Genomic DNA, 15140 nt, shown 5'->3' on the forward strand with positions numbered 1-15140 from the left:
TCAAGAAATGTCACTGGGTGGGTGCTTGTAAGGGCATGGATGAATACAGTGAACTTTACAAAGGGTAAATCACTCCTAGTAAATTAATACTTTTGAGTACATTTGTACAGGCTACATTTTCACCTTGGTTTTTCAGCAGGTCCAGAATATTGTCCAGAGGTTCTTGCACTTGATAATCCCTTCTTCTGGATAATATCTGAAGTAAAATACTGAATGACTTCACTGACATTCAATATCCCTGCATTATAGGGTTTCTCCTTTCAGGGAGCTTTTCTACTTCCAGGTTTGTTCAAGGTATTAACATTGACTATTAAATTTAAATGCATCTAGCCCTTATTCATATATTTCTGAGTAAGCATTTATTATACATGTATACATGTATGCATGTACAATTGTACATGTACACTACAGACACAATGAATATCTTAAATCCTCAGTCCTCTAAGATCTGGGAATGTACGCACACAGTGAGCTGGATCATATTTTCATGTATTAAAATAAATGTGAGATTTTGGCGGCCAAAACATGCACATTTTCCAAGAAATACAAAAATCTGTGGTTCCTTACAAAATTCAAAAAACAAAGACTTCTCCCCAAATGTCAAAAAACACATAGCCAAAAACCCAGATTTTTACCGCAAATAACGCAACTGCGTATTTTATCTTTTCTAATTCCAAGCATGACCTATCCATTAGTTGAATAATAAGGGGAAATCGTATTTTTACTTCAACAGGATCCTACCTAATTATTGTAGATATCCTAAATATTGCAGCACAGTGTAGAATTCTTTAACTTTGTAAGTACTATAACTAAAAGCATCCTGTTCAAATGCACCTTTGCATGTATGAAATTGGATTATATACAAATTTCAGGAAAATGCTCCGGAAATCAAGTTTTTCTACAACCTATTGCAAACTTGTTTTAAAGATGGAAAATATCCCATTTGACATTTATGTGAAAGATTTATAAAACACCCTTTAAAATGACTTCCATGAAGGAAGTTTTACTTGAAATATACTGATACTGTGTCAGGTAAGAAAAGAAACTAAATTTGTATTCTGAAAAAGTAGCCCAAAATATTAACAGGGTTCCAGTCTTTATTGCCAAGCTTCTAACATAAGACAGCATGACTAAAATATTCTCATCACACATTCTACAAAATGGCTACATGTTCAACAGCTATTAAAATTTACATGGGAAATTGTGAAGATTGAACAGTTGCAGGAAACACTATAAGACCAGAATAATTTCAAAGCAAAAAAATTGTGTGTGATCTTCAATTTCCACACTGCTTAGCAGTAGGGAAATGTCCATGAATTTATGCTTTTTACCGAATAGATCGCAATTACTGACTACTACTTTCATGACAATTCAATTTTGTAATTCCGCACATCCTGTGAAATTTACCAAATTAAAATACTGGCAAAATTAATTTGTATTACAGTAACACTAGCAAGTAGTATCAGCGCATCCTGTCCCTGGCTGGCTGATGCAAATCTCTGAATAAAGATCAGACTTGTATAGATTCTCTACCCACATGCGTTTAGAATACGAAGCTCCTTACAGTACAGAAATTCAAATGTGATGACTTGACATGCAGCCCACTAGAACATGTGATTAGTTCACATCAATTCAATGTATTATGCAGACACATGAAGGGATAATAATATAATTCAATTTCAACACTAGCTAAAAAATATATAGGTCAAAAATTACAATGATAAAATTTGAGCCAATTAGAAACCAAGCTGATTGTACCTTTCTTGCCACCTTTTCCATTACATCCAGATACCTCAAAGCAGTCAATTTGAGATGTTCACTTATTAGAATCCTCCTCTGTACATGTACATCCTCCATTACCGGATGTAACAGCCTTCATGTGTGATGTGTACAAAAAAGTGCACAGACAATGACCTCGGCTCTGCATACACTTTTGCACTGTGAGTAACTAACAAAGGCTCGTTCATAAAATAGCCTCACAGAAACTCTCCCTTATATATTCACAGCTGCTAAATTACAACTTAAACTGAAAACCACTCTTTAATGGAAATAAATTTCAATATGTATTTGTAGCATAAGCAGCATCAATTATACTAATTGAGTGCACTTATTGATTATATCAAGTTTGACAATTACAAACCAGTGCAGAATTTTGGCACTGGTTTTATTTTCACATTTTTGGAATGGTAAAACAAAAGTAGTCATTGTAGTCTGGAATTGTATGAACAAATTACAGCAAAAAGAAGAGAAAAAAGAGGGTGGTCTCAGAAGACCAAGTGCGCAATTTAAAAATTCACATCACTTTTGAGGGTCTTTTTTCAGTCATCAAAAATTTAAATATTCGGCCAAGAAGTGAAAAAAATATATTTGTCTGAAAATGTAATATTTTTTAAAAAATGGTGCATTTCACATAACCTTTTCACTAAGAAAAACCTTTTCCCCCAGAAAAACGTGCATACCGCTGAAGATGTTTCTCATTTTCTTTCATAAGAAAAACATTTTTTCCCCTTTAATTTGTTGTAAGTGGCTAAACTGATCAACCATTTGGTTCTACATAGATACCAGATTATAATTACATATAATTTTTGTACCAGGGTGCACAAGTAAATTTTTCTTGTGGACCAGTTTCCTTATGGGCCATACAGTTTCATGAAAGATCAACATTAAACACTGTAAATTGGTTTTTACCTATCCTTTAAGGGCAGATCTCTTGCAAAAACAAGTTTATCTCCATTCAAAGAGAATAATTATTACATTACAAATTGACATTTGTTGCAATTTTTTTATGCATATTTTCCTGAAAAAAGAGAAATTGTGTGGGTAAAGTTCAGGCTCGTACATGTTCTTCCCCCGTTTGAAGCGAAATTAATTTTCAAGGCAGCGGGCTGATGACGTAAGTAAATGAAGCGGACACTATACCATGCTCTCATTTACTTGTGTGATACAATCACAATCACTTTGACAAGTTCGACATTAGCAACAATGAGTTATTATTTACCATAACAATGCTGCATAAAAATGTGCAGACTACTGTTCTCATTTGGGAAACAAAGCCTCACACAGTATTGTTACTATGTGTTTGCTTTATAATATTTCATCCAACTGAAACTATAATACCTGTACTGTAGCATTGCAATATCACACAGGGAAATCAGATATGAGTTTGTGGACTTAACACAGTTTATATGCTAGTCTCAGATTGATCACGCTGAAATTCTAAGCTCAAAATATTTTTTTATTTTTAAGTCCAAATATTTCTCATGATATTGATATACATGAATTGTAATATCACAATTTACTAATATATAAAAAAAAAAAAGCGGCTGATTTTATCCATATGTTTAAAAACCATTAAATTTGTAACACATGTTTAAAAACCATTAAATTTGTAACAAATAAAAAAATATCTTAATTCAGAGTTTTTTCTGTGAACAACAACAGTATTTTTCTTATTTCGTACTCTGTGCATTGAGAAAATGTTTTAAATAGTCCCAACAACATTCTCTCAAAATGCAGGCACATCTCATTTCATGACATCAACTTTTTTCTAGGTCAAATCTGTCTCGTTCGAAGGAACTCATCGATTAAGTTGGTTTTTGCGGAATATCAATTTTAAACGTCTTATTTTCTAAAAAAAAAAAAGTCATTTTCATTGTCCTCATAATATTAGCTTGCCAATGATATGATGCTGTCCGAGCAATATATGACCTTTAATGCCATTTCTGCTTTTGTGGCCACAAATGAACAAAGAAGAAGAAGAGAAAAGTTTAAATTTTCTATCTGTGGAGTATTGAACTATTGACTCCTCTGGCTTGGAACAGCTGACCAGACCTAGCTGACCAGACCTAGCTAGCCATAAGTGTAGATCTGATCTGGCCCAAGTTTCTGTGCCTATATGTGGGTTCTGTTATTCTAGGGTCGTGTTCACATTATGAGTTACACCCGGCGTAAATTTACGCTAACATTGATAAAAATTCCACAAATATTTTCCCTACTCCTACCCCATGTCCACACCAAGCCTACTCCTAGCACTACGCCGACAAGTTCCACCAAGCATTCACTTATGGTCAGCGTAAACATCGGCTACCACTTCCGGTGTTTCCGTGACCTTTTTCAACCATGCCAAATGTAAATTCTTTAGTTCCGACCCAAAAAAGGTCAAACTTACACTGGGTGCCAGGCGTAGTAGTGTTTATATTGCAAGTGATTTGCAACATACGCCTGGTGGAGATTACACCTAGCTTGCTACGCCTGACTTTTGTCAGGAGTAAATCGTAGGACGTACGCCTGACGGAATTTATGCTGACCATCATTCACACTACCACTACTCCTGGCAGCGCCTACCGCTACTCCTAGCAACTTGCGCTGACCAAGTTCTGCCGGGCGAACGTCCGACAATGTGAACACAGCTTAGAAAACACAATTTTTCTCTCAGTTCAGTTTTGTTCATTTTAGCAGTGTGTAAAATAGAGCCTGTCTGCATGTCCTTGAGTGTGCTGGCTACTTTGTCTTCGGACAGGCTATTTTCCTAACCGACCCGTTCCATTCCAGGCTAGCCCTGAAATGTTGCCACTTTTAACTAGTAGTGTTGTACCAACCACACAATAAAGATATACCAAAGACAAATTTTTGTGATGTTTATCTTGCCTTTTTAGGTCATAAAAATCTCATTATCCTTTTAATCCACAAACAATAAAGATGAAGAAGTGGCATTGGGCTGAATAATGAATAATGAAAAAGTTACCATCTTGCAAGATCAACTCAAAATTGACTAATAGATGGACAAAGAATGTCACAGAATGGAGGCCTTGGCTGGGCTCAAGACACCAAGGCAGACAGAAAGTCAGATGGAGGGATGAGATATCCAGTTTCATAGGGATCAGGTGGATGGCAAAAGCAAATGACAGGAAACTTTGGTGCCAACTTGGGGAGGCTTTCGCCCTGCAGTGGGCTGAATACGGCTGATGATGATGATGTTGTTGTACCAACCGCCGAAATACCAAGACAAATTTGTGATGTTTATCTTGCCTTTTAGGTCATAAACTCATTATCCTTATTTTGGCCCATTTCAGCATTAAAATTGGAAATTTTTAAGTGCTTTGCGTACACACATCCCGGTAAAGGCATTTTTGTATTTAAAAAAAAGCGCATTGAGTTATAGTGTACTACGCAAAGGCACAATGGCTAGACGTTGATCCACAAGCCTCAGTGCTCTTTACAGCGGGTCAGTTGGACATTTTGCCTGCCCAGTCACCCACCTTGGAAACTTTGTATGTATTTATTATCTTTCTCTAATTTTGTTTATCTTGTTATTATTTATAGTTGACTTTTGCAAAGGGTGCCACAATAACACACCCTGCATTTAAGTGGCAAGTTCATCATTTTCACCATGTTAACCGGTGTTTGTAAAAACTTTTCATAATCATTTGTAATAAACGTAATTGAACTGACTGTCTATTCATAACTAGACACTAAGACAGCGTCCAAGCACCAATACATCTTAAACCAAAGCTACACATAAAATATATGACGATTACTTTCAAGCCGGACAGGTTACTTATAGGAACAGTCTGCTGTCCTGTGGACTACAGCTGTAGTTGCTTTTTAGCTGAATTTTACACACTTGATATAAAGTAGGGCTACGGTTTTAACAATGTTAAACATGCTCCTTATAAGCTCCTTATAAATGTACTATGTGATGGTACAACATCTAGTAGGGTAGACTATAGTCTGTCGACTTCGAAGTACAGAGTAAATAGACCTCGGAAACTGGAGGTATGAGAATAATTTTTTCAGTGCAATGCTTCTTTGGCGCACCAACTGCTGCGCGATTTGTGTTTGCCAAGCGCACCACGCTCTTTACGCGTCGTGTTGCGTTCGCGTGTGACGCAAAGCATCGACCCCCGATGCCACAGATTTGGTTTGTACTTCTATGTGGACAGACTGTAGTAGCTAATGTCAAGTGGTATCTGACCAAAGATTTCTTAGAAAATTTTATTTTGGTTCTAACTAATTTATTAAAATAGTTGGAAGTATCTAATTTTTGTCATTTGGGCAAAGTCCGGATAATTTAATTATTTATTTGATAACTCTGCACTGCAAGTATAAAGTGGTACAACTTATGATTATGGTATCTAAATATTTGTATGCAACCCTTATGAGCTTCAGAGCATGAAATGAAGGCATCAAAGCATTAAAAACATGTTTTCCTATGAAGATCTCACAGCCATTTTATAAGGGTTGGACTGTAGGTAATTGGCTCTGCAAACATTAAACAGGTTCCAACTTCCCCCAGGCTAGTATAGGGCCCTACATCTTTCAAGCGCAGTTTAAAAACAGATATAAACTTTGTTTTGTATCTTATTTGTTTACTACTAGTTTACAAGCTGATAAAACTATATTTGAACAAGGTCATGACAAAAGGCAATCTTCACAAACTCAGCATTTATCCAATTTCTTGTTGCTCTAAATCTAATAACATTTGGACAAATCACAATCATCATATACAAAGCAAAAATATCACAAAGTTCTGCTTACCATTAATACTAACTGGTTCATCTTCTTCCTCTATCTGTTCCATTTTGTTGTTGACATTGTATTGTTTTTATTTTTGTTTTGACAACATTATAACAACGACAAAATCAAACATATAACACGTTACACGACCTCAATGAAGTCTCATGTCATTGCCATGCACTGTGAGGGTCAACTGATACATGTACCCTGAACCAGGTCAAGCCGTTCGCTGATATAAAACGCCCACAAAGTGGCACATGTAAATACGACTAGCAGATAACTGTGATAATCAATAGCAAAGCTGTGTGTGCTTATGGTTTGAGTTCATCCCTGGTCAGGGACAGACATGTACATGTAATAATTACTGAATAATAAGGATATTTTCCCCATTTTAATTTGCGCAGTTAAACAGGCAACCGCGAATTAAAACCCTGCAAACACATTTTTAAACCATAGGATACAATATATGTAGCTCTTTGAAATGTGATGTGAATTTAAAAAATGTTAAATCAGGAAAAAAATAACCCTGTGAAAATAACCTGTCATTACAATACGTGTATTTATATGAACAACATCTTTCAACTTCAAAATCCAAAACACAACACATGATTATAAACTGAATGTAATGGCATGATATTTCACTGAAATTTGTCATCATTTCTATTAATGGTTTCAAACAATTTTTGCAGTTTTCAATTTTGTGGCTTTATCCCATCCAATGTAACTATTATAAATATATTACAAAAATATTATACAAAAATATAATTTCACTTTCAAGAATCTTGTCATTTTAATTATTTTTTCTTTAGAATGTTTAAAACAAGTAATGCTGACATTGTCATAATTTTGGATAAATGCTCCAACAGCAGATAAATCCAGTGGAATATGGATGCAATTTATTTGTGTATGTGTTCATTACCCACACAACTGTTTGCAATCCTTGACATTTACACAGCATAAAAGCTTATAATGTTCAGATTCATGAACATATTCTGCATGTTTCTGTTGGTGAGCACACTGAGCAGTTAGTGTTTGATGCAGTTATCATGCCCTGTAGAAACATGTCAATTTAGTTTGAGGTGTTTGATACGGTTTGCCGTTTCTGCAGTGGAAACACTGTGCTTTTAACGTTACTGGGTGTTGCACTTATTTCTTGTAGATTTTATGTATCCCATTGTGACCTTCTAAAAAAGCAGCTGAGGGGTAAGGAAAATATTTGCAGTACTGCCGGGGAGTGCCGGTGCCCGGTACACACCACAAACCTTACTTCAAGCGTCAATAGAAACATGATGTTGGTGGTGAATCTGATAGGTTTGCGCATGTATACAGGCATGCAAACAGACTTTAAAAAAAGTTGGAATGCAAACGGATGAATGTGAAGCGTAAGTGCGCGGAGCTCACCCACCTCACAGCCAGGGTCCAGGGCGCAATTAAGGGGTCCAGGGTGCAATAAGGGCCCCTGGTGAGGTCCTTGGGCAATGTTACAATGTTCCTTTGCACAGCCGGGTTTGACGACCACTTCTACATCTTCTAGTAACCATTTCCATTTCCATTTTTCTTTCACGGTCTTGTCTATCTCCCGAACGTAGTGTTCTTGCGGTATATCCAACATTTTGGCCATTTTGGGGGCCTTTAAACATCTGTGACTGTCAAAAATCAAAATGTTCATGATTTTTTTTGTGTTATGCTAGCGATATCAGCATGCAGTCAAGTCAAGCAGCTGGATTTTTCCATTCCGTGATGTGAATCAAACAGACACAATGATTGGTTGTTTTTGGTAGCAACTTGTTTACGTTTTAACAGCCAATTATATAGGCTGATGCATAACTAATGATGTCATTTTATTTTTCGTATATGGTCATTTTCACAGTAAAGGGTGTAACTTTTCATTTTTTGGGTCAAAATTTCAAACCACTTAAATATGTTTCTATTTACTGAAATCATGCATAGAAGCAACTTAAATTCCAGTAAAATAATGTTTCAAGGCTTAAACCTTTTGATTTCTAATAAAAAATTTGACATTTCCATAACATTTTGGTTTAAAAAATCTAAGAAAAATGTATTTTACATAACCTCAGAAAATTATGACATGAAAGCTGGAATACATGTGAAATCCCATTCCAAAGTAAGTCAACAGATATAAGTTAAATTTTTTATACCATGTTTTGCTATGTTTGTAATTCACTGTTTGTCAGGGGTCAAACCCCACCCTTTTTCATTTTTCCGCCACGCTTTTTCAGTATACACCCTTTTTTCCAAAAAATTGAACCCCACCCTTTTGTGACCAAAGCTTTCAACATTGTAGTTGTCAAATTCGAAGCTTAAATGAGTTAACATTTGCTACCGCAATTACCGTACATACCAACATAGTCACTTCCGGTTCTCACAATCTGCACCCGCCATTGTCCATTTCAGAGTCCGAATTGATGCAGAATTTATCCTCATCTAACAAACACTCATGATTTTATTCATTATCTGAAACATTTGCAACATTATATTGGCACAATTACTGCCCCAAAAGGTCCCTGAACGAACTGTGCGTCGCTTTTTTTGAAGCCATTTTCAACATCAATTTCGCTTTTATTCATCAGATGACAACAACACGCTGCGGAACTTCTGCACATGGCTGATATCCTGAATCGGTTCCGAATTTCCGATAAATCAGTCTCTACACAGGCGCTGTGGTTCCGATCGCCCCACTTCTAGTGTGCAGCGAAGCGGGCCAAAGCAGCTGGTGACGAGGCTGAAAATTATATTCATTCATAAAATTCACGTATGCTCGATTCTACTATGGGTGACATCGTATGAATCGAAAACATCAGCAAATTAATTTATGACATTTTCTTTTTGAGATTTATGAAGAAAATATGAATGTTTTTCAACGGATCATCAAATTACTTTATTATATTATATTTTTTTTGGGCAATTGGTATCGTAACCCACACGCTTTATATATTGAAGTTATAAATGAATAAATAACAAAAACCCCGATCCCGGTGGACTCACCCATCAAACCACACATTTTGGAAGAAGACGGCCCCACGCTTTTTAGAATCCCACTCTTTATACAGCAAAAATTTTAACCCCACCCTTTTTACAGATTTTCAGAATTCCCAACCCCCACGCTGTAGAAAGCGTGTCGGACAAACAGTGTAATTGCAGTTTTGAAAATTTTTAACATCAAGTGTCATTTACAATGGAAATTTCCAAACCTTAAACATATTTTTTAAGTTTTAATTGGGTTCCTAAAATAATTTGAATGTCTAACTTCATGTACAAATACTACTTGATGAAAGGAACCTCCCAGCCAAGTTTCACAGAAATTGGAGTTATTTTTAGAATTGGCAATTGAAGCGATTTGTGTTTCGGAGGCTTCAGTTAACAACACAGGTGATCATAAAAGTAAAATATTTGGCTAACCACTACAAGTTGACATACAAAAATAGGTAAAAAATATCACAATTACCAATTTTCATGCTTTGCTTCTAAGTATTGAATTTCAGTTGTGACAAAAATTAAATTATCACAGCAAGTCATTTTTTTTTGTTTCGGAGGCTTCGTGTTAACAATTGTTAAACATTGCAGAAGTAGTTTTTTGAAAACAACAGTGCTGGGATCATCTAAGCTGTTATTTTCTTGTGTATATTGAATCAATGATTCTATGCGGCAGATATTGTAGATTTATCACATGGTCATGTGTCTTATGGTGGGACCATAAAATACCTGGTGACGTTACATTTTTCTCTCCTCTTTCAGATTTAACTTGTTGTCACAGGGCTATTCTTGGTTCAATTGCATCAAGTTTGGGCTCATTATACAGCCTGATTATTCTAATTTTCAAATATGTTTCTCAATTTGGAATGCTAATTTGTTTAATTAGTGAAAAATACTGAAATGTTAACGAAGATAAACCTGGTGGATAAGCGGTAGTGGATAAGCGGTAGTGGAGTATGTGCATTCTCTATGGGAGACATGGCAGCCTTTTGAATTTTAAATTATATCATTGCCAAATTGTGTGCTATACATGCAAAATCATACCTCAAATGAAAGCTTTATCATTCTTTATTCATATTCAGCTATTAATTTTATCTAATCGTGTTAACAAGTATTCATTGAGAACCCCAAGTCACAAGAACCTCAATTTTTTCCTATTCACTTACACACAAATGCCAAGATTTTCAGTCACGACATGCGTTTTGGCTTTCAATTATTGTATCTTGAGAATTATACACCCTAAGATAGGAAAATTATACATTTTTGGAAAGCATTTTACCCTAGGAATCCAAATATGCAGTTAAAATAAATGTAGGATACACTCTAAAGAAAATATCTTCAAAAATGTAATCAACATTTTGTGCATGAAGTTACGTATATTTTCACACCCTGTATCACCACTTTGGTCAATCATAATATGGCAAAAGTATACATTTTATTTAAGCTCATAGTGTTGCCTGCCACAAAATTAGATTACATTTGAGATATTCCATATCAGTAGCAAATGCAATAAATTATGAATTCACTAGTAAAATTAATTTTTTTTCGTCATGATATCACCCTATATATTTTCTTACGCACCCTGTATACCAACTTCATTTTTGCATAGTTGGATTCCTTGGAACATGAGCTTTCCAAAAATGTATAGTTTTGTTGATGTGAGATGTGTAGTTTTAGAGATGTAACAATTTAAGTGAAAAGGAGGACAAATGATCAAAATCAGTGCTTGTAACGCAAATGTGCCCCACCATATGACACATGACCACATGTTAATTTTTTCACCCATTTGTTAAGTATGGTGTTTTTTGCATGTGAAGCCTCCGAAACAGGCTTTTTTGGATATCAGTATTTTTTTCAAACATTAACCATAATGTCCAATTTTTTTTAAATTTATGACATTCTGCACATATCAAGTAATAATTACAATGCAGATATCAGTATGAAACACACCAATTTAGATATGCATAGATGATAATTAATCGTATTGTTGTTTCGGAGGCTTCATTTGTTTCGGAAGCTTCAATTGTTAACAGAAAATTTGTATTGGGTCCCATTTTCAAACGGTGATATATATCTCCACGATTTAAAAACATGTGACTTGAGGATCTACTTTGCTACATTTTGATAAATAGATTGGATGAGCTCTTTATTTATATTTGCACAAGCTTGCTGAACAGTTTGTTTCGGAGGCTTCAAAAAGTTAACGGAAAAAGGCGGCTCTTTGAAGTCAAGATTTTATAAAAATTTTAAAAGTTTGCAAATCGACTAATTTTTGTTACCCATTTCAAGTTAAGATAACAACTGTTATGAATCAAGAAGAAGTGAAGAAATAACCAAGAATTATGAACCAAAGCTACACCCACAAAGTTTGTTAACAATTGTTAACGGAAAATGAAGCCTCGAAACGACAAATATCGAAGTCCGGTTCTCAAAAATACAGGGCTGTTCACAATTAAATCTAATGTGGCAGTGTTTACTGAACATATGACTGTACTTTCAGGATAAGAAAATTATCCATGAACTAACTGAAGAAAACACAGGGTTTTACAAAACTGTGAGTACCAGCTGCAGTAATGACTGTGCGGTACCTCAAGTGGTTTCATCTTCCGATGTTACTGTTTTTATAGTTTTTCAAAATGGCAACATTAGGTACATTTAAGTCTGCTAAAACTGAACGCAGTAACTCCCAAAGCTGATTATGCTACCCAAGGTAGCTGCTAGCTAGATGACTTATGTGGCCAAAAATCATGGAATTCTGTGGCTTTATTAGAACACTACGGATTAAAATGTTAAAAATCCAAAGTTACACCCTTTACCGTGAAAATGACCATATGTAAAAAAATCCTTTTAAAGGGCGAAGCAGCGTGCTCATGTTTCAGGCCATAGCAAGCTCAGATCGCGAGGCCCCCCACCCCATTTTTACATTGGATTTACATTGAATTCGGAGATGTCAATTTTTTACTTTAAACAACAGGAAAATGCTGAACAGCTGGGAATTATGCCTGTGTCTAGCATTCTACTGGTCTCATTTGACTTTATCATCAGGTATAGCAGTTCTAGGAATAAAAAAAATATAAAAAATTGATCTTTGAATTTAAAAAATCAAATGTGATAAAATCAAATAAAATCAATTTAGTTTGGTTGATTTTTTTTTAAATAAAGAAAATAGCCAACCCTGGTGAATATGTTTCCCCTTGAAACTTCTGAATGTTCAGGTCATCCATCGTTTGCATAACATCATGCATATCTTTTCCAAATTTATATACAATGAAAAACATCCAGCCTACATCATTTTAACTTTGACCACATGGAAATATCATTTTCAACTTACTCATCATTTACGTACGATCATTTTTAACTTGCTCATGTTCTAGATCCAGTATAAAATGCCCAAGACCATCTGACACTACACAGGTGACTTTTATCTATTTTAAGAAATCAACCTCCCTAAAAATAAACCTGAATACTAGACTATTATTATTGTTGTATGTGGGGGCCCTGTTTCCAGGTACCTGGGTGCTATGACATCAGCACGGCATGACGTGTCTCTAGCTACTTCCCTTGCAGCTAACCTTCACGCGAGCTTGCCAAACTTATGCAGCCGGTTTCAAAGTTCACCTAGTATCCACCACGTAGTCATTGCTAGACGAAAAGGCTAATTGATAACAATCAATTGAAATGCACAGACCAGTCAAAGCTTTTCAATCCACCTAGAAGACGACTACTTATTTGCATTTCAAGTCAGAGAAATTAAGTAAAATTCAGAACCAGAATAGAGCTCACAAAAAGAGTTAACATTTGCAATACAAGGAAAAAGGGACTGCACACTGAATTGACGTCATACTGCAGTATAAGTGTGGCAATGAGACAATATTACAAAATTGGAATTAGTTTAAAATGCAAAATGTGATGCATGTCCTTCATTACATACACTTGGCATTATAAAACCCATGTTTTTTTTGTTGTCTTCTCTGTATAAAATTTGAATCAAAACAACTAAATTTAGCTTCCTACAACTGATAGCAATTCTAGAGGAATGACTGACTCCTCTATTGGAAGATTCACTTCTGGTGATTAGGCAGTATATCGCCAGCAAAATATATCGCGATAATCAATAATGGCGATATTCCGATAATGAGGGAAGCTTAAAAACATTTTATTTGACCAAGTTTCTGTTTTGAAAAAACATGAAAATATTGTTACATCTGCTTTTAGAACCAAGTTTCACAGAAAACGTGTTGGTGCCTGTGATCAACGAATTTGGCAGACTTTTCATCAATTTGGGAGACTAAGTTTTAAAACCGATCAATTAAAGCACATGGCAGCAAAACTTTCAAATCAGATAATGCGAACTATGACTACTCTAGGCTTCCAGCAAAGCCAATTTTAAAGCATAGATGCTGCATTATCTATTAAATTTACAAGAGTAAAAACAATTAGTCAATATCTTGTAGGCGGGCTGAAAATGTTTGAGCTGTTGGGGGAATTCTAGTGCCCTCCCCAACATTTGAAAACCTGTACACGTCACTGAACAAGATTACAGAATTCATGTCAACTAAAGGATTACCCCTACTTCCCCATACTTAGAACAATATGGTACATTGTGCTATGGCATCCACATTAAATGCTGCTCAACTATAATATCATTAATGTTTGAATGATATTGAAATTCACATGAATACTGAATACACACCATCAATCAGCTTTACAATGTATGTGATAATTTATAAATGCAAAAGACAATACCTCATCATGTTTGTTTACATAATTTATCTCTATTGATTTTGATCACATAGGAAGATTTTACAAGAACTTTGCATTTTACAGACTCACAGACTGACACAGCATGACAACAATTTGTGTTTGTGGTGTATGTAAGATAGTGATGGTGTCACATTTTCAGCCGCTGAAATAAATGTAAATATATGCCTCATGATACTGATCATGCCATACTGGATGTGTGTCAGTGTGTAAAACATTATAATTTCGAGCTGCCCAGAATTTAGTCGCATTTCATACATGTGCAGAATTTTGTCTACTAAACACTGCCTTACAGTCTACTCCATGTTTACAAGTTCTTTACATGTTAAACATTTATTAAGTTGCATCATGCAGCCAAGCCTGAGCAGTTCTCAGCAGCATCATATCTATGTAGGCAGGCAGCTTGCATCTCGTTTAGTCTGATTGAGGGATTTCCAAGCCGACTATCTAGAGATTACATCCTGTTCCCAAACCTGCCTCACACACATCTTGTACATCATCCACTCATCAAAACCTTTCATGCCATTTATTTTGTGTTGCTCTGGGAGCTGCGATAAATAAAGGTGACACTCATTTTTCAAGCCACATACATGTGTGTATGTACATGGTTACATAAAATTGCATATTTGCAGAAGCTTATGATAATTACAACCGCTACATTCATGTGACAAAGGTACACAATTTAATTCATATTATAAAATTAAAATGTAAACCTTTTCAACCATATAAACAGAACATAAAAGCTTTGAAAATACCACCAAAAGTAAAATAATGCCCCTACAAAAATATATTCTGGTGTAAAGTATAGCGCAATTCAAAGGAATGTACATTGAACACCTGCACATATCTAGATCATATTCCAACATCAC

The 15140-nt window shown here is 35.3% G+C and overlaps 1 protein-coding gene across 2 annotated transcripts in view; it reads right to left on the bottom strand.

Moving 5' to 3' along the window:
• The window catches only part of LOC140152535 (serine/threonine-protein phosphatase 2A 56 kDa regulatory subunit epsilon isoform-like), a 97173-nt gene that overhangs the window by 71130 nt on the left and 10903 nt on the right, over positions 1-15140 (bottom strand). The window contains exon 1 of one of the 2 annotated variants that reach the window (XM_072174907.1): positions 1759-1899. The exons of the other annotated variant lie outside the window; for it this stretch is intronic. The gene's annotated coding sequence lies outside the window, so the exon portion shown is untranslated. Of the gene's footprint in view, positions 1-1758; positions 1900-15140 lie in introns of those variants that run through there. 2 annotated transcript variants of the gene reach the window in all.

This window comes from Amphiura filiformis, chromosome 5 (assembly GCF_039555335.1).
Source record: "Amphiura filiformis chromosome 5, Afil_fr2py, whole genome shotgun sequence".
NCBI lineage: Eukaryota > Metazoa > Echinodermata > Ophiuroidea > Amphilepidida > Amphiuridae > Amphiura > Amphiura filiformis.